Below are 26462 nucleotides of genomic sequence, written 5' to 3' on the forward strand. Positions count from 1 at the left end.
TAACCACAGGAGAGCTGCTAGGTGCTACCCAGGGCTTCTGCAGAGCCCTGCACGCTGCTGCTGGGAAGACACAGCACACCCGGACTCGGCTCCCTCTTCGAAAAGAGACCAACTCAGCTGTAAATAAAAAAGTTTCAACTAGATTGGAGACATCCCAACTGCTTAATGGCTCTCCTCTTTTTAAATGCAGATTTGAACTTTTCACCCAGGGTCGGGCAGCTGGAGCCCAGCCCGGCCCCAGCGGGGACCAGGCGCCGAAGTCTGCTCCGCTCTGCGCACGGGCCACGCAGCAGTGAGGACCCCGGCGTCCCTGACCCCCGGCATCCCTGGTCCCCAGCACCAGGACGCACGGTGCCCCCGGCCCACAAGGTGCAGCGAAGCCCTGAAAAGCTGCTGACGCTGCCTGGCTGCGCAGACCCCCCCCCCCCTCTGCCCACGGCTTTACTGAGGGAGATGATGCCAAGGGGAACTTGCATTTCGATAGCACTAGTGACTCAGCCTGCCCGTCCCAACTTTAACTTAGCTGGGAGGTCCTGAGCAGAAGTCAGAGTTAAAGAAAACCTCACAGGAGCCCTACCCTGGAGGAAAAACTGGATCTTTCACTGCAGGCTTCGCAGCAGGCTCCCACGGCTGAGTTAAACAAGACCACTGCAACCCAGAGCATGAATTCAGTGCTTCCAGCCAAGGCTTATAAAGATGCCATCCCCCAGACCACCGATGTTCAAAGTTGCTGCTCAGGGAAGCACATTACCTGCTCCTCTGGGGAGGAGTTTGAGATGCTCAGCTGCTCATTAAGGTAAACAGGTATTTAGGTCTTTCCTCCAACAGGAAAGTATTTTGGCAAGGAAAAACAAAAGAGCAATCTGGTTATAGTGACAGTGATTCTGTTCCCTGGGGTGACATCAGACAAGTCACTTACCCACACTGCCTGGCTGCAAGTACTGTTCGGACCAAAGCCCCCCGCGTACCGCCTCTCCCATGGGAACCGGTGCCGACAGCGCTCAGCCTGTCTCCTACCGACACAGGAGCCTCTGTCCCCACCCTGTCTCCAAAATGTCACCCTCTGAGCAGAGCTCGGGCAGCGCTGGTCCACCTCTCCAAGCAAACCCCAGGGTCCTCCAGAGCCCACGGCGAGGACGCGGCCCCGTGAGTGATCCTGACCCCTGCATGGAGCACGCCGACAGCCCTCCCCCTGGTACAGCTTCCATCAGCTGCCAGAGCCTGCGTCCAAACCAAGCACTTTGAGGAAGTCTTGAATCCAAACCAAGTACCTTGAGGAAGTCTTGAGCAAGTCAACCAGAAAGGAGAGATCAAAGAAGGGAAAGCCCTGGGAAGGCAGGCAGGGGGAGGAGTGGCAGGGAGCACCAGTAAGCTCTGGAACAAGCACCTTCAGCATCTGTTATGGATGCTCAGAGGGACAAAATCTCTCTCTGAACTTTTAAGGGAAAACCTGTCTATGACACAGGTTAAAGGATGCCTTCTCCATCATTATGGAAACCCCCCTGAGGCCACGGGACACCCAGCCTGGGCCAGCAACCCCCACCTGGAACTCGGCACATCCCAGCTCCCAACCACCACCAGCATCAATGGGCTGTGCCGCGCGGTGCCACTCTGCAGCCACGCCAAGCCAGCTTCTCATTGAAACCCCGAGGGTTGGAGGCCTCCAATAAAAAGTTTCTGCTTTTATTACTTCAGATCCAAAACAAATCCATGCAGGGTCCCTCGAGTACCAAAGCCGGCCCAGGGGAAGGACAGGGGAGGCTCCAGCTCCCCGCCAGCGGCCCCATCCCAGAGCACAGCACTAGTGCTATTCGCGTCCTCGTGCTAATCCTCCCGCAGGAGGACCGTCTTCTGCGCAGGTTAAGTCTAGAAGCAGAAAGGCAGGGCAGCGGGCAGGGGAGGGCATCTGCCTGTCAAACCGCCTACAAACAGCAGCGGCGACTTGCCCCAGTGGATGAGCTTTAGAAAACCACCCATGACAAGTGTGGTAGGAGAGTTTCATGCACCAGGAATAACTGCCTCTCCTGGAGCTTTAATCATTGGGGTTGCTATAAGAAAATGACTTTTCTCCCCTTGGATTTATCAAAACCATGTTATTCAGCGTTGCAGCAGGACAGGTCTGCAATTCCATGTCCCTTTGTCTTGCAGGATGTGAAATGGAAGAGTAAAAGAGCAGGGGAAAAACACATCTCCCAGGTCTAAAATCCAACAATGACAAAACACTGCTGGGTACAAGAAGAGTTTCAACTCAGAGAGGCATTGGAGCAGGAAACCGAAATAAAATAATCCAAACTCCCTCCGTTTCACTAGCCATCAGGCGATACTGAAAATATGCAGCAATCAGGGCTCCAGAAGCTGGTAAAAGCATCTTGACCAGCTAGCTACCACTTCTAGCAGCTTTTATATCAGGATGTGGACCTCCACACTAACTTGGGTACATCCCCTCTTACAGCTGGATGCATCGCTGCAGAAGTTACTCCATTCCGCCTCAAATTCACTCCTCCACCATCATGCAACAGAGTATCAAGGCTCTAAATATGAGCAAACTGGAGCAGGGTGATGACAGTCAAATCTAGGGGCAAAGGGTTACCAGTTTCCACTTGGGACTTGTCACTCCCTGGCCTCAGACTGAAAGTTGTTTCCTTTCCATGAGCTAGGTGGTACCTCAGTGTCTCATATTCTGTTTAAGGCATTTTATCGCCCAAAGAACTCACAAGCTGAACAGTACACAAGATATGGAAATAAATAAAGGCAAGAGGCCAAGATACAAACTTTTGAAGTACCTGGCACAAGGGGAGGGAGAATCACTGCTTCTCCTAAGAAGAGCCTCCCTGCCCTGAACACTTGCTGGCACTTCAGATGAGCACTGCTCTTGCCCAGGACAGTCAGTCCCCACCTCAAGCCACCCTGAGGGACTTGTACGAAGGCTCCTGGAGCACAGAGCCCATGGAGACCTACCCCAGCCCCGAGGGAGGGCTGTGCGGTGCAGCTCCCTTCCTCCACACAGGGTGAGCGGTGGGAGCCCTAGCAGGGATCAGAGGCTGCAGCAGGCTCAGGGGCTCAGGTTCCTCTGCTCCGCCTCTGCAGCTGAGAAGCCACGGCCCTACCTTCCAGGGTAAAAACAAAGGCTTAAGGAAAAAAAAAAAAAAAAAAAAAAAAAAAAGCTCTGACTCAGTAACTGTGAAAAAGCCTTGGCTCGAGGGCAGAAAGGAGGAAGGGTGGGACAAGCACGAAGATCAGCGATAGTGCAAGACGCTCCCAGAAGAACTGCCTGGGTTTCTAACGCCGGCCGGGAACCACAGCCCTGGCACTGCCACAGCACCCGGAGCTGCTCCTGCCCGGTGGTGCCCTGTCTCTTGCTGCAGCCACGACCTTCCACCTCTGCCCCAAAGCAAGGCAACAAACTTATCCAACCTGCCACTTGCAGAGCTCTGGCAAAAGCAAACACCTACATGGACCACAAAAATAAGATGGAATGAAAGATCGAAACGAGTAAAATCCTCGAGCCCAACCGAGGTCACAAAGACGCCGTTCCCAGGAGAGGAGGAAATGCCTGCCTTCCCCTCCACAAAAGCAAAAATCAAACTCCCAGCTGATGTCAAAGGCCAGCAATTCCCACTCCATCCTTGTCATGTCCAGGTCACCAGACAGGCCCTCGGAGCCTCTCGTCTGGTGAGAATCATTCATCTGATTGCATCTAACGCGCTCCATCTTGACATTAGAAAGCAAACACTCTGCATTTCCAGGACATAAAAAGTTGCTTTGGTTCTCCTCCTCTGCAAAGCGGCAACCTCCAGCGCCAGGCAGCAAAACATTCACCAGGACGCCCAAAGCATCCAGCTACAGCAACCATCTCGACCAGCTCTGGAAGACACGTAGAACAGACAGCTTTCTCCCGAGGTTCATGACGGTGTCCGGCCAGCTCACACAACCAGGTCTGAACTCCCCAAAGGAAACCCGGAGCAGAGCACAGCCGTCCTCTGCGTGTGCGCTCCTTCTGCAGAGCGTCTGGTGACCGTCCTTCCCGCACCTCGGCATCACCCTCCCCGCACGCAGCGGGGACGTGGGGACCCGGCACCCTCGGCGCAGGCAGCGGGGACGCTAGCATGGGGAAGTGGGTGAGGCAGGTCAGACAACCGAAATGGGGAGAATAAAGACCTTTTGCTAAAGCTCCAGGAAGCAAAGAGAAAAAACGCTAATTAACTCAGCAGCAAGTTGTTAGTATTTGCATATAAATGCAGCCACAAATCATTACAAACAAGCCAGGACAAGCCAGGCTCCATTAGCATACGCAGATCCAGCCTGGACAGCCACTCGGTGGGTCACTGAGTGGAGGCAAGCTGCCAGCCGCTCCTGGGGGAGGGCAGGGGGAAAGGGGCCTTATCTCCGCAAACACTCCCACTACCAGCAGCAACAGAAGCCACAGGGATAAGGTTTCTTTCCATATTAAAAAACAAAGGAATGGGATAAATCCTTCAGTCCCACTCAAGAGCAAAATAAAAGCTGGCAAGAGAAAACCCAAAGCGGTGACTCCCCACCACGGCAGCCGTGATCCTCCTCGCCTGGGACGAGGGCAGAGCGGGCGCTGTGGCCTCGCAGCAGCAACAGCGATGCCCCACCGAGTACCAGGGGGTCTCAGCAGCTGTCCAGCACCCCCCGCCTCTCCCCTCCAGCTGCAGTGGTCCTCGCAGGTCCCTGGGCATCCAGCACCCGCTGACACGCCATGGGTGAAGCACCTGGCTCACGTCTGCTGGGTCCAACTGCTGCAGCCCTGTTTGGTGGAGCACAAAGGCAAGTGAAAGAGGCGAGAGTTTAGGAGAGCCTGGAGATTCAGAGATTTGACTCCAAGACACTCTACAGCCACAGGAGCCTTCACCTCAGAGCTCTCCCTCCAGGGAGGATGCAGAAGGCAGCACACATCATAAATAACAAATCCCACACCTGATGCGCCAGAAAGAACATGCCCAAAAGCCAGAAACGGTGAAAATGACCTGAACAGACCAAAATCCAGGGCTGTTACTGCAGTTCAACAAGCTCACCCTTCCAAAAGCCAGAACTAGATCAGTTTGCTTCATCACACTGTATTTCATCTGAGCTTGCCTTCTCTCACTGCTGAGATTTTTGGCACTTTCTCCGGCATCAGCAGAGGCTGCAGGTGTGCTCGGCAGCGCAGCCCAACCAGCCCTGACCCTCTCAAGCACTCGTGGTAAGGACAGGGATGGAATCAGATCTCTGCATTTGCACACTTTGCATTTGCCTAATGAGTCACTTATCACCACAGAGAACAGGACTCAGCATTACAAAAAATTCACTATTTGTCCTCTCACAGAAAGCCAAAATCTGCAATTCCACTGTTTTGGGGTTCTGCTTGTTCCCTCCCGCCCCATCTGGCATCTTAGGATTTAAAAGAAAACTCTAGCAATTACCAGTTTACATCAAGGCTTAAAAGAAAAAAAAAAAAAAAAAAAATCCAATTTCTAATTTTAAACAGGAAACTCTCCCTGGCAAGATCCCAAGAACCCTTCCACGGTGACTTTTATTAAATGCAAGTTTCTCGTCACTGCAACTCTGAGCACAGACGGTCAGCTCTGGCAGAAAGCAAACCGACACAGCCCTGACTCTGCAGACCGTCCTGGGGCTGCCTGCTTCCCTGCCATGAGATACATGAAGCCCCTCTGTAAATGGGAAACATTCATTAAACTACACCCAGGCAGGCAGGCATTTTCAAAACAGTGTTTAGAAATACATTACCTCCTTATCTGCAGTCAGTGAGCATGCCTGGTTTCTTAGAGAGGCCGCAGCATGACACATCTAAACAGGAGCCAAGTTTGAACGATCAAGCGAGATAGAAAGGATGAGCTTCCCCACCACAACAAATAATACATACCTGAACTGTCTTGAAAGAGTATCAAAGTTGAAATATTCTAGACTAGATTTTTTCCCCTACATGCAAAGTTTCAAAACAGACATTATCAAAGAAATCACAACAGCTGCTAACAGCAACTCCCATTATCACGTCCTGCATCGTCTGATTTAGAAACCACCCTTCTTGTTCAAGCTCTCAAGTGTGTATTTGCAGGAGTAATCACTTTTATTTGTCCTGACTCGGAGGCCAGTCACATTGCTAAACTCACATTTTCACCCCGCAGTATTAACTTTTTCTTCACTAATGACTTCATACAGAATAAACCACTAAGAAATCATCAGTCTGTAGAAATAATCAGAATCTGGAGGCTTTATACAGGAATCTTTAATGACCAGGAACATGGGCACCTCTACAAGGACGTCCGTAACCATTGGAGGACAAGGCTGAAGCGATGGGAAACTGAGCTAAAGGTTGTACCAATGCAGCTAAATCACTATAGCAACTGATGGAGGTAAATGAGTGCAACACCCTACCCGGACAACCGGCGCCAGCCGAAGGAGAGGTGACAGAGCACTGCACACAAGCAACCGTGCCCGCACAACGCAGCTGGATCGCTTCATCCCCAGCTGAAATGTTTCGGCAAACCTGGCTCAGTTTTCACACTTAGGTCAGCCTTATCACACAAGTTCAGCTTTGAGTCGACTAAAAACCAACCCTTGGCTAGAGATAGCAGGGAAGGGGCAGCGGTCCCAACGGTCTCACCTCCGCTGCCCCGTTCGCACGAGCGGCGAGTAACAGTGTCGAGCGTGCGGCACCGCGCCGCTGCCGCACAGGACAGCGGCTCGGCACGCAGGCAAGGCCTGGAGCGGAGCCCCCACCGTCCCGGCGCGGATATACGGACTGAACATACCTTGCCGTGGAGTCTAAACACGCTTGACTTACAAACACAACAAGAATACTATGCAAACACAGCTGACGTCCAGGTGCAAAATCCAACCCCGGTGCAACCTGCCACCAGGGAAAAGCACGCTGCATGTGCTCTGCCAGCCCTCCCCTCACTGGTGGCCGGTGCAGCTCTCCACCATCCCTCCACTACCGCCAGTTACCTTCCAGACCTTTACAATGTTACCAGAGACATGAGAGAGACACCTTCTAAATGTTATTATGCAATTGCTTAAATAAAAACAAAATCAGTTTTAAAACCTGCAGCAAATATTTGTTATAGAACTGCAAAGAACACTAAATAGAGGACAGGAGAGAGGAGATGGAGATACTGAGGGCACGTATGAACCTCTCGGAGAACAGGAGACAGTTCCCTCAGAACTGGCCACGCTGGCCAGTGCTGCTGCAGAGGACCAGGGGGAAAAAATGTTATTTATTTATTTATTTAAGAAGGTGAAAATACAAGCAGAAGCAATCCAAGCTGAACAGCCGCTCCACATGCCTGCCCCAGCAGGGATGGGAGGTATGGTGGCAAAACTCCCCAGGGCACAAAACCCGGAGGAGAGGCCGGAGCCACGCAGGTGCAGCACGCAGCAGCGCTCGGGGACGAAGCCCCAGGCTGCAGACAGCCCCGGCTGCTCGCGCCAGCAGCCCACGGGCAGAGTTTAGCAATTCCCACCTTCAGCCCCAAGCAGAAGCGCCAGCTCCCCACGCCAGGGCTCCCAAAAAGAGAAGGACGCTCAGAAGGAGCCCAGGGCACTCCGGGGACCAGCTCCTCCTTCCAAAGCAGCAGGACAGAGCTGCTGCACAGCCAGTCCTGGAAGGCTACACAGGGATCCTTTAAGTTTAACCACACTATACTCCCGAAAGGAGAAAGAGAAAATACTAATAAAATTAAAAAATAATTAAAAAAAAAAAAAATCACTAGAAGCAGTGCCTTCCTCTACAGCAGCCCTACACCAAACACACACTTAGGCCCTAATTCAACACACACTTTAAGCTAGCATGGTAGCAAAACAAGCAGCCCTCCCGCCATCACTCCTTCGGGAAGGGCACCCATTCCTGCCTCTACACTCCCCCTCTCTGCTTCAGCACAGTCATTTCTGCAGCAATATACCGTATCACACGATTATTGCAAATTAAAGGGAAGCTGGCAAAAAAAACCAAACCCCCAGAAAAAGATTGAGGAAGCTTCCCCCCCCCCCTTCGGCAGAGTTTTTCTAACCCAGGTCCCTTCCCTAAACTACTTCCCCATGCCACTGCACCAAAGCTCTGTGCCACCAAAAAGAAAAAGCATCCAAGGCAAGACTGCCCTTAGCAGCAGTATCAGCTTCAAATACATGCAAAATGACGGCCTCTACAATACCCTTCCCGCTTCTGCCTCCTCTTATCCCTGCACAGCACCACAGGCAGCGCTGAGCCCTCTCCGATATTTACTTGCCAAGAGTCCATATACATGAGTAAACAACAGAAATTCAATGTACGGCATGTGAATGCAGCACGATTTGCTCACCAAGGTGTAAACCTGCTTGTGGACATTCTTGTTTTGGTTCGAAATCAACTAGCTTTGGTACAGCTTGTAACTGTTTCCAATTCAATTAAGCCAAACTAAAATAAACCACTCTTGAACTGAAAATAATGTCCACAGGGCATTCTAGTGTGTAAGTAAATCCTTTGAAAAAAATAATAATAAATCAATGCAAACTTTTCTAAGTAGGAAGGTTGCTGGTAAGCAGAGGGTATTTGTTATGAAAATCTTTGAAACAGTCAGAATTAGAAACCAAGCACAGCTTTTTACAAGACACTTTTCAGAGCTGAATTGCATTGTTTACTTAAGACAGTTAAAAGGATATCACCAGCGTGAAATGAAGTCAACTTCAAAGTCACACAGTTTCAAGTCCTAAACATGCCACAGCAATCTCATTTTAGGAAAACACATGCTCTATTTTTGTTAAGTGCTTCTCTTCCTCTGTTGTGCAAGAGGCTCGTACAAGTCAGAAGGAACCTTCAAAAAAAAACCCAAAAAAACAAAATCAAAAACCCAACAAACTTTTACACTCAACACACAATGAAAACATTAAAGAACAAACCCTCTATCCTTTCTGCTGCAGTATCCAAAGTAGCTGTTGCTACCAAAAGCAGCCCTATTTTATCAGTATCTTCTCCTTTTGTAAACGACCTCTACCATAAAACTCTCAGTCCTCTTCTATTTCTAGTTGTCAGGAAGGCAGGAGCAGTCCCTGAAACCAGTTAGAAACATCATCTTTGCAGCTAAAAACTGCCCTGGGATCCTCACACTGTATGTCACATCCTCTGAAGGGGACCTGGGGGGCAGAAGCGGGAGGAAGGCTGCTCCTGCCCCAATCGCACCCTTCCCTCGCCCATTCTGCCATCAGAGGGCTGACTCCAGATCCCCTTCCTCTCCTCTCCCGAGAGCTGCCTGGGTTATGCACAGCTAAGAGCATCGCTCGGTACCGTTTGCAGGGCCTGAACTGTTCAACACCCAGGTAACAGCAATAACAAAGAGAGCGGAAGCCTTAACGGAGGTAAATTAAAATAGAAGTTGAGAAAGCACCCATTCCTGCTCCATAATCCAGCAAGGCCTCCAACAAGACACAGAAAGAGCTCTTAATATCCCCAATACTTTGAATGGGGAAAATTGTGACAAAAATACCATCTTTTACCTCTTGGCATGCTATATTTAAAAGGAAAGCTGTAGATTTTTTTTTGTTCCCCCACCTTTTTTTGAATTTTAAAATGCAGAAGACTCACTGGGCACCATGAGTAGTAAAAAACCCCCGAGGCTCTGTCTGACACCTCCCATGTTCTCCTGGGCCCAATGGTGGAGAACTTCAGTGAGGGGACCTGACCACCACGACCCACAGAGCCCCGGGCAGTGGTGTACCAGCAGCCTCCCTCCCTGCTCCCACCACCCTCGCCAGCCGAAGGCGGTACCGCACGAATTCAGCAGCAGACGAGAACTTTGCTCCCGAACATCCTGCTGGCCAGTTCGTTCCTACTTAGGTGGCACCTAAACCTCGGAAGGTCCAAATCCTCTGCAAAGTTCTGTGAGGCACCCAGCTCCTCCTGCATGGGCCAAAGAGGGCAGCAAGGAGGGGGCTGGTTCGCTCGTGCTCTTTGCTTTCTGTAATAAACCACACTGGGCATTTCTCGTTTGGCCTCAGCAATTCAGTAGACTCCCACTGCATTGTCCCTGCTTTGGCACACCAGAAGAGGTCCAGCCGCGCTTTTGACAGAGGATGGAGCTCAGCAGACAGCTCTATCGCCCTGAAGACCAGTGACAGGGACATGGCATAATCCATGATCTCCAGAGGATGGCCAGCGCTTCTTGCAGAATCTCATCAAAAGCATCTCGCTAATAATCATTGCTACTTCACGGTCTTCGCACCCAGAAGCGAGAAGGGGCTGAGAAAAAGATGGCTGAAGGAAGAAAAACCAGAGTCCCGACATCCAGCTCCCACCTGAAGTAACCAGACAGTTTCACAGCCCAGCAGCCACTCAGACTGAAGGGAAAGAAATCTCAACTCCAACGGAAGAGTACCTATCACTTCAGAGACACAAAGCGATGCTACTCAGAGAAGCATCGACAGAGGAGTGGTTGGTTGGACGTTTCCAATCGCATTGCCAACAGCAAGAAGACCTTGCAGGGGTCTTCTGGCAAGCAGGTCTACAGCCCTGGGCACAGCTGGGAGGCTTCAAGCAAAAAGAAGCCAGTTGTGCCACCCCTGCTGTTAGGCTGACCCCAGCCAGCCAGCGCTGGGCAGAGCAGAGCTCAACCCTCCTCCACAGCGAGCTTTGAGCAATCCCCTGGGCACTTCCAGAGCTTGGCTCAGTTGCTCAAACATCTGCAGTTCCAGGTGAAACTGCTGCAAGCCCGCCATGAAGGGAGCTTTTCACGCAGGGCTGCTCTGGCACCAGACCCACCACCTGGGGAATTTCCAGGATCGCATGCAAACCTCCAGGACTTCCATGCCACTCAAAATAAAGAGGAAACAGTGGAGAGGCTGGTTAAAATAAGGCAACCAAGGAAAAAAATCTGTGGCAGCTCCTTCAGACAGATGCCACTATTGGCCAAGTAACTGGTTTCTGAAATAGCAGAGGGGCTCGAGGTGTTGACCACCCTCCTGGGGCTGGGAATCCCATGCCAGCACGCAGCACATGTCCCGCTCCGCGCACAACACAGTGTGACAAGCAAAGGGCACAGGCTGGCAGCAACGCCTGGTGGACTACCTCCTCTCCCCTCTGCGAGCCATGCAGTATCGCCACAGAACTCATCCCGCTGGTCCTCCTCCAGCAACAGCCTGGCGCGAGGCAGCACACGCTTCTCTTCCACCATCCTTACTCCTTGGCCAACAACGCAATCCAACCGCTGGCACGCTCCCCCTCGCCTCCTCTCCCTCTGGCTGCGCTGCAGAACCAACACGATGCCTACAGGAGCTCATCCTGAGGAACAGGACGGAGTTCAAAACCTACACTTGCCTGCACCTTCGTACGTAGCTCTGCTTAGACTTGGACTCTGGAAGACTACAAACCCTGGCCGACACAACCAGGCCTCCTCCGCGCCAGTGCTCTGTGCTCCAGAAAGCAGCAAAACCAGGAAGGATGAAAAGATGTTACAAAATGAAGACCAACCAGTCCCGTTTCTCCAACACAGGAGTACAGGTCTCCAGTACAACCCACCCACCAGGAGGTGCCAAGCCGCTCTGGGTGACCCCTCTGCTCCCCGGCTGCCCACAGCGTGGCAGGAATCCCCATCCCGTAAGCAGGGCTGGCAGTCATCACACACACTACCCCAGCGAAAAACTTGGCTCAGACAAGGAGATTTCACCTCTCCCCTCCTCCTCCACCCTACCAAAGGTCAACCGAAGCAGGACTGGCAATGACCCCGCAGAACAAGGCCTGCAACCAGCGCAAGCGGCAACCGCATCGAGGAGGCAGAGGAACGGGACCCTGCTGTGCCGTGCGGAAGCACAGTCGCTCGCGTGATGCACAGGTACCACGCGATGCTCGGCCCAGCTGCGTTCAGACCTGCCACCTTACTACAAACACATCACCCCAGCTGCCTCCCTCCTCTCCAAGGTGCCAGAACTAAATCCGCCCGGCACATGCAAAGCATTGGGAAAACAAGGCAGGCCTACAGCATGAATTACTTCATCTATGACGTGGATAGAGGAGGAGAGGACATCCTTCTCTAAGGTCTCCAGTGCAATCAGGGCTCTAGGACTGCAGCCCAGGGTAGGAAGGTATTTGTGTACCAGAAAGCAGTGGGAACAAAGTGTAACAGCTTGAGAGTTATCTGGAAGCCGGGCGGGGGGAGAGGGGAGGAACTGAGAAAGTAACAAAGAACAAAATCTAAGGATGTAACAACGCTCTGGGAATTTAAGACACGTTATGATTTTTCATAATTAACCCCCACTCACAGTCTCTGCATGTGAACTATGTATTATCCCATTTCATACTCCAGCTGAGGCAAACATTTGGTGGCTTGCCCAAAGTCAGCGTCAGAGCTAAAATGGATCTTTTGACTTCTAAACAAGCTCACAGTGTTAAGCTGCTTTTAACTGTCTCTACAGAAGATGAAAAACAGCAAGAAGAAAGGAATTGGGGAAGGAAGTATGTAAGACTAAAAGGGACAAAATTAACAGGAGAAAATTAAAGAGGAGAAATCTAGGCTCTGACATCGAGGGAGCTTTCGAGGAGTAAACACCCGGGTGCTGCAGACCCGTCTCCCAGAGGGAAGGCCGGAGCTCCCGTCCCTCAAAGCCGGAGGTGAAAGCGCTGACTGCGGCACCCTGGGGGACGCAGTGAGCCCCGCCAGCCCCGGTGGGACCCACTGGGCGCCCTCGCCTCCGTCGGCCGGGCCCAACACCGCCCGGGGCACCGGCCATCCCCTCGTCCCCGACACCGCCGGGTTGGCCCCAGCACCAGAGACGCCAGCTCAGCCCCAGCGGGCCGCCGCTGCCCCGCTCCTCTGCGTAGCTGCCTGTAAATCACGCCGGCTCCCAGTCCGCGGCGTGCGTTGCGCTGGGGGGCCGGGGCACCCCGCGTTAGACACCAACAAAGCAGAAGGTTAATTTGAAACTCAGAGCCCCGCTGCTGCGCGCTCGTCTCTCCCTCGCCCTCCCTCCTCGCTCTCCTTTCTGTGCAAAGCCTGACATCTACAGTTCTGTCTGGCACAGTCAGGGGCTGCCGATGGGAACGGCGCGCAAGGACAGCGGGGACGCGGCGGCCGGCCGCGCTCGGCTCCTCCGGGCAACCCACGGCCGCTCGGCAGGGCTTCGCTGGCTGGCCAGGCCGGCAGGCACGAAGCAACCTCAGCCCGGCCAGGGGACAAGCACCGGGAGCGAAGACCACCCCGGCAATGCTGCCCGGCAGTACCGCTCCTCCGAAGCGCCAGCGGCCAGCGCACGGCACTCGAGCTCATCCGAGACCAGCTCCTGCCGCCGCACGTTGACATCTAACGCTGTCAAACAGAGCAAAGCTAAGAACTACGGCCTCGTGGCATCCCCTCCGTGGCCGTACTGTGGGAACTTACTGCACCCCAGCACTTCAGGGGCAGCCTTTCTGCTCTGCTTCCGGAGGCGTCCAAGGGTCTGCGCGCCAGCTTCTGCAACACAAGAGGTACAGGTGAAACGCACAAGCTGGTGTGCGCAGCCTGAATTCAGAACATCTTCACACCGCAGGAGCGGCTCTGGTTAGCAGATTCTGCAACTCTCAAACGTGTGCCTAAGACACCAAGTAGCTCTGGGCTTCATGCACTCCCCCTGCTCGGTCTTCTCAACTAACCTCCAGGCCTGCTAGCACGTTTTCCTGTTACAGGGTATCTCACCAAAAATACCCGGGTGAGGAATCCCCAGGTTCTGCATCATCCCAAACAACGTGCACCTGACTGCCACTCTCAGCCCAAACAACATGCACCTGACTGCAACTCAGCTGGCTGTGCCTCTGCACCCCCCTCGCCTCCTCCTTCTTCGCTCAACTCTATTACACCAACAAGAAGGAAAGACCAAAAACCTCCAAGCCCGTCACCAGACGTCACAGACATTCAGGAAACCCAGCAACCCACCCTAGCAGGATCAAGCACATCATCGCGATGTTACTATCAACATTTAAGTACGTGCTCTGAATTCCGCGGTGAGCATCAGTCTGTTTGCGCAAGGCAGTCGGTGGCAGCGTGGCAGAAGGAGGGTTAAAACTCCTGCTGCCAAACCAAGCCAACCAGCCATTTTGGAGCTAGGCTACCACCAGCCAGGGAAGCCCGGCTGCGAGTCCCAAGCAAATGCGAGGCGGGACGCGGAGTATTTCGCTGCCAGGGACCCGAGGGGTCAGGAGCAGCTCCCAGAGCATGTCTGCTCCCATCCTCCCCGAGGAGAGACCGACTCTCCAGCAGGCACGCTTAGGCCATCAAAATAAACATTTACTAAGAGCTAACGTGTTACAGGCCCTGCAGGCTCCACTTTCCCAGATACCGGGGCAGGGGGAGGATGGGAGAAAACCGTTTACCAGAACTGCCATGCACATCGTCTGCTCCAGCAACACCGCCGCCGAGTGAAGGAACCCGTGCAGCTCAGCCCTCACCAGGTTTCAGACCCGAAAGCCCGGGCACTACAGGGCCAGCACCCTCCTGCTCCCCAGCAACGTGCACCACGCAATTGAAAACACTGGGAAATGTTTGTTTTCCGGGGCCAGGGGAAAAAAAAAATATTGCTGCTCTGCTTTGCCTTTTATTAGCAAGAGGCATGTTTGGCACTTGTGACATAATGAAATTACAATCAACAGCTAAGTGTCTTTCTCCCAGCAGCAAACTCAAGGGCAAAGCAGGGTGGCTGCAGCCTGCCAGCAGCAGGGCTCCTCAGCACCCAGACCGTCCCACCACCCTTCCACCTTGCCGGCCGGCCAGGCTCGGCCCCGTGCAGCCGGGACCCCGGCACCCTCCTCGGCAGCTCCTGGGATGCGCCAGGAGCCACCCATCAGCGGCGGCCTGCACCACCGCCGGCACAGGTCTCCCTTCGCGACACCCCGCACCGAAAAATAATTTCAGATGGGAATGAACTTTAAACTGTATTTACAGTCCGCCTCTGGAAACACACACAGCGCACACCTGGCGCAGAATACCACCGCTCTGCAGCCGACGTTGCTGTGGAGATGAACACCCACCTCCCGCACCGACAGATGGACGCGTCTGTCCGGCAGAGCCGACGAGGAAGCGCTGGAAAGCGCTGGCTCCTCGCCGGCGCGGCGGGACCCAAGCGAGACCCGCAGCATCTACGGGGGCGAGGAGAAACACGGGCACAAGCAGGCTGGCGCGGCCCGCTCCCCCACCAGTGGCTATGGGACAGGAGCGTACTGGGGCTTCCAGGTCCGGTGGGATCCCTGACCCGGCGGCGAGGACCGCTGTCTCCCCAGCTGCCGGCAGCGAGGGAAGCCCGACTCATCCACTCTGTTGGTTTTTTTGTTGGGTTTTTTTTTTTTTTTTTTTAAACTAGCTGGAATTTATCTATTTCTCCAATCCCTGCCTACACACAAACCCAACCTCGGGAGCAAACAAAAATGCATGAATCGCGCAGATCAGAGACAAAGCAGGAGGCGGGACGGGCGGCCCTGCTCCCTCCTGCCCTCACCTCACCCCACGGCGCGAGGCAGTTATATTTAGGTACCGCCACGGTCTGCGGTGCCGCGGCCCCCCTCGGGCACGGCGCAGAATGCAGATTTTCCAGACAACAGACCACAACAGCTCCGTCAAAACCATTAGAGGCTGCGGCGCCCAGGCCTGCGCACAGATGTTTTGATTCCCACTCTCCTGCCACGACAGCCCTCGACAGCCCCGTCGCTGCCGCGCCGCCACGCGCTGGACACCCGGCCCGAATTTCGGCTGGCGAGGGAGAGAGGGAGGGAGCAGGGAAGGGCAGCCCCGCTCCCCACGGGAGGAGTTCCTCTCTCCGGTCTCCCCTTGCCTCCCCCCAGGGACAGTGAGGCCAGCCTCCCCCAGGGGCTCCCCGAGGGGTGCGGGGGGACGCCCCACCGTGAGAAAACAGAAGCGGTGCAGAGGGGGGCACAGCCCCCCACGGGCACCCTGCTCCGGTCCCGGGGGTCTCTCCCAGGCCGAAGCCCCCGCGGTCGGTCGGTCGCAAGAGAGAGCAGGACGGGCACAGCCCCACGAGCGGCCCGGGGGTCCCGCACGTGGCCGGTCCGGGGGGAGCAGGCAGGACCCGGCTTTGTTCGCGGCCCACCTCTCCCGCCGGCCGGACGCGCCTGCCGGCACGCGGCCCCCGAAGCCACACAAAGGCCGAACCTCGGCCGTGCTCTGGCGAGGGGAAGCGGGGAGCCGTGAAACGCTCGGCCTTTTCCCAGCCCGTCCCTCCTGAACCGCACCGATCTCTCCAGCGCAAACACACCTCCAGATCCGGCACCGCGGCAGGGCCGGTGCGCCCACCACCACCACCACCGCCACCACCACCGGCACCTACGAGAAGATGGTTGCTGAAAACTCTCCCACCGCAGACGAGCGAGTCTGACACCGGCAGGGGAGACGCTCAGGCGAGGGAGCCGAGCCCCAGCAGGACACAGCGTGTGAATAAAGTTGATGTAAAATCCCGCTAGTCGTTTTTCAGCTTCTCCATGCAACATTTTTTTTTTATTATTGTTATTACTATTATTATTTTGGAAAGCGGAAGGAAGCGTTAACGCGGAGGCTAACGCAGCCAGCCGTACGTCCATCAGTTTGGGATTTAGCGATCCCCACTGAAGCTGTTCAGCTGCTGGCCAGGCCCAAAGTAAATCTGTTCCTCCGCACTGCTCCCGGCCTCCGGCACGACACCGATGGGAACCGGGGCGGGGGGTCAAAACAGGGAGATGAAAGAGGGACACGCGCCTCTGCTTTTGTCAAAGCGGCCGCCGCCGGGCCCTGGTTTGACAGCAGCCACGACAAGGCCAAGCGAAGGTGCCAGGCATGCGGGGCCGCCCGCGCCGCCTCCGCCCGCCCGAGCGGCACCTTGGCTCGGTCCTGCGGGAACAAAAGGCAGCGGCAGGGCGGGAGGGAGGGTATGGGGGCTCCCGCAGCCAAGGGCCAGCGCCGCTGCGAGCGGCACCGCTGCCGCGCGGGAGAGGGGCCGGAGCGAACTTCCTGCTGCCCACTCCTCCCCAAAATGATCGCGCTCAAAAAGAGGAGGGGGGGGGGGTCAGGGATGGAAATAAATAAATGCAAACACGGCAAAGCAACCTCTGCGTCCAGACGCAGAGTTTCTCTCCCCTCTAATATGCCTTGCCTTTGCTTTTGTTTCTGGCCGAAGGCGGCCTGCGGAGCGGGACCCGGGCGGGAGGGCGGCTCGGGAAGCCGGGTCCCCGCGCCGAGGCCGAGGCCGAGGCCGGCAGAGGAGGGAAGCCCTCGGCCGGGAGGCAGAGCGGGAGCCCCGGGCCTGGCCACGGGGCCGGCTCGGCACGGCGGCGGCGGGGAGCCCGGCACGGCCCGGCTGCCGCCCGCGGGGGCTGCAGGGGGTCGGGGCCCGGGACGCCCCGCTCCACGGCCGCCCCCCTCCCGGCCGCTCCCCAGCCTCTGCCGGTGCCGCAGCCGAAAAGCCACGCTCCGTCTTGCGCTTAATGCCGGACCAGACAGTGCTCCCTAATGAGGGAGCATTACAATCAGCTTGTAATGCTGAATTTTTAATGCTGCCGAGGGCTCTGTTACATAATAAAGGGGGAAGCGGGAGCAGAGCGCGGCTGGCGGGGCGGCCCGCTCCCCCCCGGCCCCGGTGCAGGTGGCGGCCCCGGCCCACCGGCCGCCCCTCGCGCCCCCTGACCCGCCGCTTACCGCCAGCGCCGCGGGACAGGTCGCGCAGAACACCCATCGGAGCTCCTGCCCCGCCGGGAGGGCTGCACAAACTTTCCTCAAGCGCGTGGAGGGGTGATGCCAAAACGCTCGCTCTCCTCTCCGCCAGAGCTCGGCCGGGAAATGATTTAAAAGCAAAGTTCACGAGCATGTTAACTGCATGCTCTCGTATGTTCCCGTACATACGGTCTGCGCTGCTCCTCTCAGTAATACCCTAAGACTGTAAATCTATAACCACTGCAATGATTTAGTGATTAAAAACATGATAACATATTGTGTAACTGCAAACCACAGAATCCCTGCCAACTCTCCTCCAAGATACAGGAACAAAAATACAGAAAATGTGTTGCTCGCAGCGGTCTTCCTAAACTCAACGGAAAGATTTTAATAATAATAATAATAATGAAAAAAGCCCTAGACATCAGAAAAAGGCTGGATACAATGCGAGGCTGGAAAAAAAAATTTAAAAGACAGAGTTTTAAATACGATTCTTGCTCTAACAAATTACAATCTAAACATGCCTCTCTTTTTTTCTCTTTTTAAGTTTGTCGTAACTGGAATAACTGGTCTTGTGTGATGTCTTGCATATTCAAAGTGCTTTGTAATAGGATACGGAGACCAAACCTTATTTGCCTAAACTCAATGGGTTTTATTTTTTCCCCTCTCCCCCCCCCCCCCATTTCTTTTCCTTTTATTTTCCCTCCTCCCACCCCCCTTCTCCCCTAACGGGGGGGGGGTGGGAGGGTGGGGGGAGGCAAAAGGAAGAGAGGGCTTTAAGCTGTAAAGAAAATACCTGAAAGGGGAGGCTGCAATTTGTAATACGGTGAGGAAAGCCAAATATTATATATATATTTTTAAAGGCAGCTGTGGGAGTTTTGGCCTCTAAGCAGCCAACTTGACCCCATTCTCTCTATTCTCTTATTTCCCCCGTTGCAGGATTCCTGCACCTTCAGTCGGATTCGAACTCAATGTGACCCTAAGGAGGGAGTCACCGAGCCTCCAGAAAATTGCTCCATATTAAACAGGAGCGAGAAGAGGAGAAAGACAGACAGACGGCTGAGGAAGGGACGCGTATATATTACATATCCGCACAAAGTACAGGACATACCCGAGAGCAGCTTCAAGCACAGCTTGAAAGAGAAACAGACCTTTCTCGGAATCCAAAAAATATTTTTTTTAAAAAGGAGCGGGGGAGAAGGAGTTTAACAATTTCAAAAAAAAAAAAAAAAAAAAAAACAAAACCAACCCCCCCCCAAAAAACCCCCAACAAGCCCCGCAGCCCGAATGATAAATAATTCACACCGAGAAACCCGCGTGTGCGTGCCACATACATACGCGTATATACACAGACATCGAGCCCTACGCGTCCCCCATGCAACCACACACTCTCCTCCGGAGGGTTAGTTTCAGGAGAGCGTGAATCGCCTTCCCTCCGAGGGCGAGGAGCACAGTTTATTCAGAGGAATCGATAGGAAAGAGCATTTGCAAATATTTAGATAAGCGCCGTGCGATTCAGCATTAAGTAATTAAAAACTGAAACTGAGAAGGGGGGGATCGGCCTACAGTGGCGTTCGCTGCCTTCACCTCTCCCATCCCCCTAGCCGCATTCTTCCCAAAACTGAGCCTGCCCGCGGAAAACAAAAATCGTAATTACTCTCGCTCGCAAGGCCGCTGCGGGGCACCCCCCCCCCCCGGCGCGGGGCCCGGGCGGGCGGCGGGGCCGGGCCGGGCCGGGCCGCCCGGAGCCGGGGCAGTTTTCGGCACTTCTTCGCCCCTTTGTTTTCCAGCGCGTCGCCGGCGCGGAGCGCCCGCGGGGCAGCCGCGGGGGCCCGCCCGAGCAGCCTCTAGCCGAGCGGCGTCCCGGCAGGCGCCGGCTGCGCGGAGCCCACGCGCGACCGCCGCTCCCCGCGGGGCCGGGGCTGGGCCCCCGCCGCCCCGCCGATCGATGCCCGCGCCCCGCCGCGCACAAAGCCGGGCAGCGCCGCGCCGCTCCGCGCCCGCTCCGCGCCCCGCGGCCATGGCCGGCCGGCGGGCGGGGCGGGGGGGGGGGGGGGGGGCTCCGCGGGCGCGCAGCGGCCCCCGCGGCGCCGGCACCTGCGCGTCCCCGCCGGCGGCGGCAGCGGCGGCGGCGGGGCTCCGGGACGGCGAGCGGCACAAAGTTTGCTGGGGGATCCGGGGCGGTGGGTGGGAGCGGGCGGGAGGGGGGGCCGGACCAGCCCCATGCAAAGCAGCCCGGGCGCCCCGAGCAGGAGGAGCCCGAGCGGGGGACAGGGCAGAAAAGTTGCCACTTACGCGGTCGCTGCTCCGGCGGCGGCGGCGGCGGCGCTTTTAATCCCGGGCGGCGGCGCGGGGGCTACAGATCCCATGCAGGCTGCGGCGGCTGCGGCGGCAGGAGCGCGCTCCGCGGAGGGGCCCGGGGCAGCAGCAGCGGGAGCCGGGGGCAGCAGCCGGAGCCGAGCGGGAGCCGCCGCCGCCGCCGCCGCTGCCCAGCAGCAGCATCGTTGTCGGGGAGTTTGCAGCCCCCCGGAGAGAGGGGGCCGCGGGCGGCGGCAGCAGCAGCAGCGGCGGCGGCGGTCGGGTCGGGGCGGAGCGGCGCGGAGCGGAGCGGGCGGCGGGGCTGGCGGTCGCCGGAGCAGGAAGCGCCCGGACTCAGATCTGATGATTGGGAAGAAAAAAAACTCTTTGGATCTTTATTCTGCTAATTAGTTTCCTGCAAAAAATGGCTGATTAGTGCAGTGCGCATGTGCCTCATTACCCAGGCACGACGGGAAGGGCTAATTAGCCACCTTCTGGATCAATAAGATTCAGCCCAGGCGGCGGGGGAGGGAGCGAGCGAGCAGGAGCGGGCGGGGGGAGCGCGGCGGCGGCGGCGGCGCCGCACCGAAACTTGGGGCAAGCGGCCGGCCCCCAGCCCGCGGCGGGGGGGGGCCCCGCTCCGCGCCCTGCCGCGCAGCGCCGCGCCGGGGAGGGGGCGCGCAGGCCGGCTGGGCGGGCGGCTCCGCTCCGCTCTGTTCCGCACCGCTCCGCGGCGGCGGGGCGCTCCGCGGGGCCACCTGCCCCCGCGCCCCGGGCGGGGCCGCGCCGCCCCGCGCAGGGCAGGGCAGGGCGAGGACGACCCCCGCCGCCGCCGCCGCCGCCGAAGTTTCCCCGGGAGGAGCCGGGAAAGTTGCGGCCGGCAGCGAGCGCAACTTTGTGCCCGCGCCGCCCCGGCCCCGGCGGCGGCCCCGGCCCCAGCGCGGGGCTGGGCCGCGGAGCGCGGCGGAGCGGCCCCGCAGCATCCCCGCGGTGTGGCGCGGCCCGGCCCGCGCTCCCTTTCAAACTTTGCGGCCGCCTTTCCGAGCGGGACAGCGGATCAATACAGCCGCGTCCAGCCTGGCTGGGAGCCGGGCTACAGGTTTCACCAGCCATCGCTGGCAACAGCTTTGTCATTTTCTAAAAATAAGAAGCTAAAAGTTATTGTAGAAGAAGGGGCTTTTTTTGTCCCCTGCACAATATGCCTTTTGTGAGTTTAATGCCATTCTGGGGCTCTCTATAGCCCCGGACAATGGGGAACTCCAGGAGGCGGCTGTGCCTCTGCCTTTTTTCTTTCTTGCTTTCTCTTTTCTCCCCCCACCCCCTCCTCTTTTTTCCCCCTTTTTTTTCTTTTTTTAGGAAAGGATGCAACATTCCTCCAGTCCCAACAGAACCTCTGGTTTGATTAAATAAATATTTCTCTAGCCTTACGGTAACATTTTTCACTTTCTGTTCGGGTCCATCTGCGATTATTATTTAAAATTTTTATTTCCAGCAGCTTTTCCCTCCCCATTCCAGCCCTAGCGAAAAATGTAGATGATCGCTGGGAATGTGGGATTTGAATTTTAGGAGGAGGTGAACCAGTAAAGAACCTCTATCCAGGCTTCAGGAATATGTTTTCTTCATCTTTCTCTAAGAGACCATTTTATTACTGGCAGAAATGCAGCTGAATTAAATCATCTCTCTTGAAAATCTAAAGAAGCTTTTCAAATTGCCTTTTTTTTCTTTTTCTTTTTTTTTTTTTTTTATTTTTAATAGTAACCCAAATAATTAACTTCCCCGTTTGTTTCATAGCATTGAACAAGGAATGCAGTTGCGGTCAGTTTTTCCATTTGGGAGAACCTTAATGTAGATGTATTTTGTACTGAAAGGTAATAAACTGCATGTTTGTTAGTAAGTATTTTTAATGAAATGTATCAAGCTTTCCATATTTCTTAATGTGGGGGTGGTAATTTTGAAATTTTGGCAAGTCCCTTTAAGTGGGATGGGGGGATGAAAGAAGAGGACAGATTATTAGAAATTTGAAGAAAGGCTGTACTAGTTGATACATTACTGGAAGTGTCTTGCATTTGGAAGATATTCACAGGTTTTAAGAATCGAGGTTTAATACGTACCATAGTTATTTGAATATTATAAATGCAGCACTGATGTGTACTGTTATAATGCGCATGCTGTGTATGAGTTCTTACGGTTTGTTAAATGGGTAGACTCCAGTACGTTACCAGTTTGCCTTTAAAAGCTGCCCTTAAAAATCTGTCAGTCCCTGCTCAAAATATGTTTGTCTAGCTTTACGGAAGAATAATTGTTAACATTACTTGCCCTTCAAAAAAAAAAAAACAAACCAAAAAACCAACCCCCAACCAAAAAAAAGAAAAAGAAAAAAAAAAAAAACAAACCCAAACCCCAAACCAACAAGCCCTGGGGCAAGCAGAATTTTTCAGGGCTGCTTGGTGCGCTATCTGTAAAGGTGCATGTAATTTGTAACTGTTGTTCTTGCTGAATATGAAACAAACGTGTTTTGATGATGCAGTTGAGGCCAGAATAAAGTAACCCTTGTCTTTTAGTACTTGGTATAACTTAGAAGTGCATATTTTCACCAGAGGCTGTAGATCCGGTGGACGGGTCCGAGAATGGGTGCTGCCTATGTACACACTTTTTGCAGAGCAAAGGAAAAGTAAACATGTGGAGAAGGTGGCAAGCAAATCTAATAACTCTGTCGATACTCCAGAAATAGGCACCTTCGCAGGAACATGTGCAAATGCAGTCTGGTAGCCATGTACGTTTTCTTTGCATTTGCATTGCGAATTCTAGTTTTGTGTTGCTGTCCTCTAATTTCCCATGACAACATATGGATTCCATAAATGCAAACATGCTGAAGTGCATCTGTCTGGGTAGTTAACACAAACCAAACATCCCCCTTTTCGGCGATTCTGCTGCTCCTCTGGCCGTGCTGCGCTGTGCCCTCCTGCGACAGCCTCTCGCTGCTCCTGCATTCTTCTCCTTTCATACTCCTGGGGTGATCCCGAGTGCCCCGAAAGGGAGGAGGGCAGCGGGCGCTGGGGTCACAGGCGCCCAGACCGCAGCCGTGCCCAGGAGTGGAGGGGTTAAGCGGGGAGAGGGGAGCCTGCCCTGTGGCCCCCCAGCCTCCTGGGAGCTGGGTCCAGCCTGAGCAGGCTCTGCGCTGGGGTCAAGTCCTAGGACATCTTCCCTCCCCTCCTGGCAAGGGCAGGAGATGAGGCTGGGAAGGGAAGCGGCCAGATTGAGTGGATGGCAGAGATTTGCCCCTTGTCCTGAACGCAGCTGTCCAGAGGCTGGGTAATGGAAGAGTTCTCATTTTCACCAGGGTGCAAAAAGAGGTGGCGAGGGGTGTGGGTGTGCGTGAAAAGAAGGGAATGAACAAGTGATGACTGTGGGACCAGCCAGATAAACCACTGTGCAAATACCAAAATAAATCTAAGGAATTAAGGAATAATTTGTACAGTAATCGTTAGGTACGATTACACATATGTGCACGCGTTTCTCCTCTCGAAAATTTACTTCCCTTAAGATTTCTTTGTTCTAGGCAAAAAGACAAGCCAGTTGCTAAAATATAAGAAGGGACTACCCTTGCTTTAATTAGAAATCTTGATACAGCCTCATCTGTAACACTGCGGATACCTCTTGTTTCTATATATGTCTCTCTACACATGCATAGATAGGATTTTTGGTTCAAATAGCTTTTAATGTGCTTAGTAGAAAGAAGCTCTCAGTATCAGATCTGCAGGGAACATAAGACTGATTTTTCCCATAGGAAACTTTGTTAAAGATGCAGTTGAATTATTAGATTAACCCTGTTTTTTTGTCTTGCAGCATATCTCATATATTTGCGCATAGAATCTTATAGTTTCATTTATGTGTTATTTTGAACAGATGGAACTAATACCAGCACTTTAAAGGAAAGTTATTATTTGTAAAAATGCATACAGATTAAGAGGAACAACTTTGAAGCAAAATGTTTTTCTGAGGCAGCGCATATGGCTTTCTGGATATAACTTTCAGAAAAGATGGTCGTTATCTTTGACATGTAAAATAGGGGTAAGCAGCTTCGGTTCCCTGGGTTCCGCAAGGAGACCAAGTCCTCCCCTAGAAATACGACTTGGCTGCTGAGCGGCTTAGGAGCAGCTCTGTCCTGAGGCAGGAGTGGGCCAGATTTGCATAGGGCTGTGGTGAAAGCAGTTGACTACGGTGAATTTTTAGGGAGCCACAACCATATCGCGTTGCTCAGGCACCAGCCTGGCTGCATGCTGCCTCCCTCCACCTGGCGCTGGGGGGGAACTGGGCTAAAGCTTTGAGGTGGAAGAGGCCGACTGGACATGAGGGACTAATGTATGGCTATAGCAAGAAAAAAGTTCCAGGGTATCTTTTTAAATTCAGGCTTTAAAAATTAGGGGGGGGGGGGGAACCCCGCTTAGAAAAAAATGTCCATAATATCATCCTCTTACGTAGCTTTGTGCTTCTTGGAAATATGTCTGAAGAATTAGAACAAAGCGTAGAAGGCCAGAGTCCTTGAAGGAGCTCCAAATGATAAAGTCTGCCATTCATTTTAAACACAGCATGCATTGTGAAAACACAGGTCAATTTGAAGGCATTTGTCAGATTTCCAGTTCCCTCTACTCCTTTGCAATGGAAATTTGCAATCAAATCCCTGTACTAGAGTTGGGATGTCTGGCTTTATCAGTTTTTATTACTTAATACTCAAGCATTGTCCAGGTAGGCTATCTTTTCATGTAGAAAGTTTGTTTGCATGAAGTTGCATACAAGAAGGAGGGAAGGCTGACATGAATTAGGCTGGAGCAGATGCATTTATTTAGGGGTTTGGGAAGGGGGGAAAGGGCAGACGATCAGCAGCGCCTGATTGCAAAGGGCTGTCTAAGCTGCAGAAGAGATCTGATACCATTTAAAGACGCCCAGCAAGAGGCATGGAAAGGGATATTCCAACAGCAGCGCGTTCATTGTTGGGATGCAGAAATGCAGCAGGGCTTAGAAGGAGAGGGCTGGAGAGACGCACTGCTGAGCAATTCTAGCCAGATAACGTGAATTTCTTCTGGAGGCACGTACATGTTGCTTAATGGGCAGGGGGCTGCCTCCCTTACTGCTGGGAGAAAGATGTGTGGGTATGCTAGAGGGGGCATATGTATTGCATAGAAGAAATACGTACTGTAGAATTTGGGGGAGATTTGGGCTGGGGGGGGCATATTCAGAGGAACATTTGTTCTCTTCCTTTGTCTTCAATATATTTCTGGTTTTTTACCTGATTATTAAAAGAAATATGTCCATCCATTTTGTAATCACTGGACTCACTATAGCCACTGGGAGTGATGGGACGTCAGCGGGCTATTCCAGCTATCATCAAACCTCTGGCTAGGTTGCTGTAGTCAGGCTGACTAAATACCCCTTAAGTCAACTAGCAGATTTTTAATGTGAATTTGCTTTTTTTGCAGGCCTTAAAACAAGATGAGTAGATGTGTTTGCGATGGAAATAAACACTTGGAATACATCTATATGTTTCTTGGCTTTTTTTGGAGAAATGAAGAAAAAAGTCTTGGCATTTAATTAGGACTCACTAACCTGATAAATATTGAACATCATTTCTTTGTGAGCGGTTCTGTGTGCTCAGAGTACTCTATGGATGTATTCCACAATTGCACTTGTTTAATGCCTATATCACCTCATGCCTATTGTATTTATGTTGTCATCAATGTCAGATTTTAATTAAACAATTAAATCACTGTCACAGTAATTTCCCTAGAAAACTATTTTAAATGAAAAATCCCACAATAAATGTTTGGGAACCGTCTTAAAAGGAAAAAAAGAGGGAAGTAAGTTACAAAATAAAATTACAGCTCCCACAGAATTAGAAGGAAAAAAAAAATGTTTTCAGCGCTGAGAAGAATTCTGGTTTACAGGGTAGTTTCCACAAAATTCAGAGTATGTCAATATAGTGACTAAAACAACCTGGCTTGTCTTGGGGCTAGTCTGGCTTTCAAGCTGAGCCAGCGGCAGAGGGACCCTGGCCCAGGGCTGGTGCAGTCCTGTGGTCATCCCCCACTGTGGGCCAGGAACAAGTGACAGCATTGCAAATCTTTCATCTTTCAGCACAAGTCAGGTACCAAACGCTCCTTGGAAAATAGTCCATCCGCCTTCTTCCCTTCCAAATTATTTTAGAATTAAGACGGAGATTTGCAGAAAAGCCTGCATCGAATTATTCAGTAAGTTAAGCACCAATACCAGCTGTACTTACTATATAGTAACCACGTACTCAAAACCTAAGTTGTAAGCAGTGAGAAATCTGATCTGACATAGCATCTTTGCTACAGTTAATCAAATCGTTCATCTTTACCTCTTTATAAATATACGCTCTTATTCCTCTAAAACCTGTACTTCTTTGCATGGAAAAATCACAAACACAAGATGCAAAATTCATCAGACAAGGTATCTGAAAGAATCATGCTCTCAAACGTACATTCACAATATTAC

At 53.4% G+C, this 26462-nt stretch overlaps 1 protein-coding gene across 5 annotated transcripts in view; it reads right to left on the reverse strand.

Annotated features, from left to right (window-relative positions):
- ZFHX3 (zinc finger homeobox 3) overlaps positions 1–26462 on the reverse strand; it is a 549811-nt gene that overhangs the window by 158070 nt on the left and 365279 nt on the right. For 2 of the 5 annotated variants that reach the window (XM_041125824.1, XM_030024386.2), the window contains exon 1: positions 19947–20035. The exons of 1 other annotated variant lie outside the window; for it this stretch is intronic. The gene's annotated coding sequence lies outside the window, so the exon portion shown is untranslated. Of the gene's footprint in view, positions 1–17636; positions 18316–19308; positions 19559–19946; positions 20036–26462 lie in introns of those variants that run through there. 2 more of the 5 variants (XM_030024389.2, XM_030024388.2) reach the window with 2 other exon arrangements.

Source organism: Aquila chrysaetos, chromosome 9 (genome assembly GCF_900496995.4).
Source record: "Aquila chrysaetos chrysaetos chromosome 9, bAquChr1.4, whole genome shotgun sequence".
NCBI lineage: Eukaryota > Metazoa > Chordata > Aves > Accipitriformes > Accipitridae > Aquila > Aquila chrysaetos.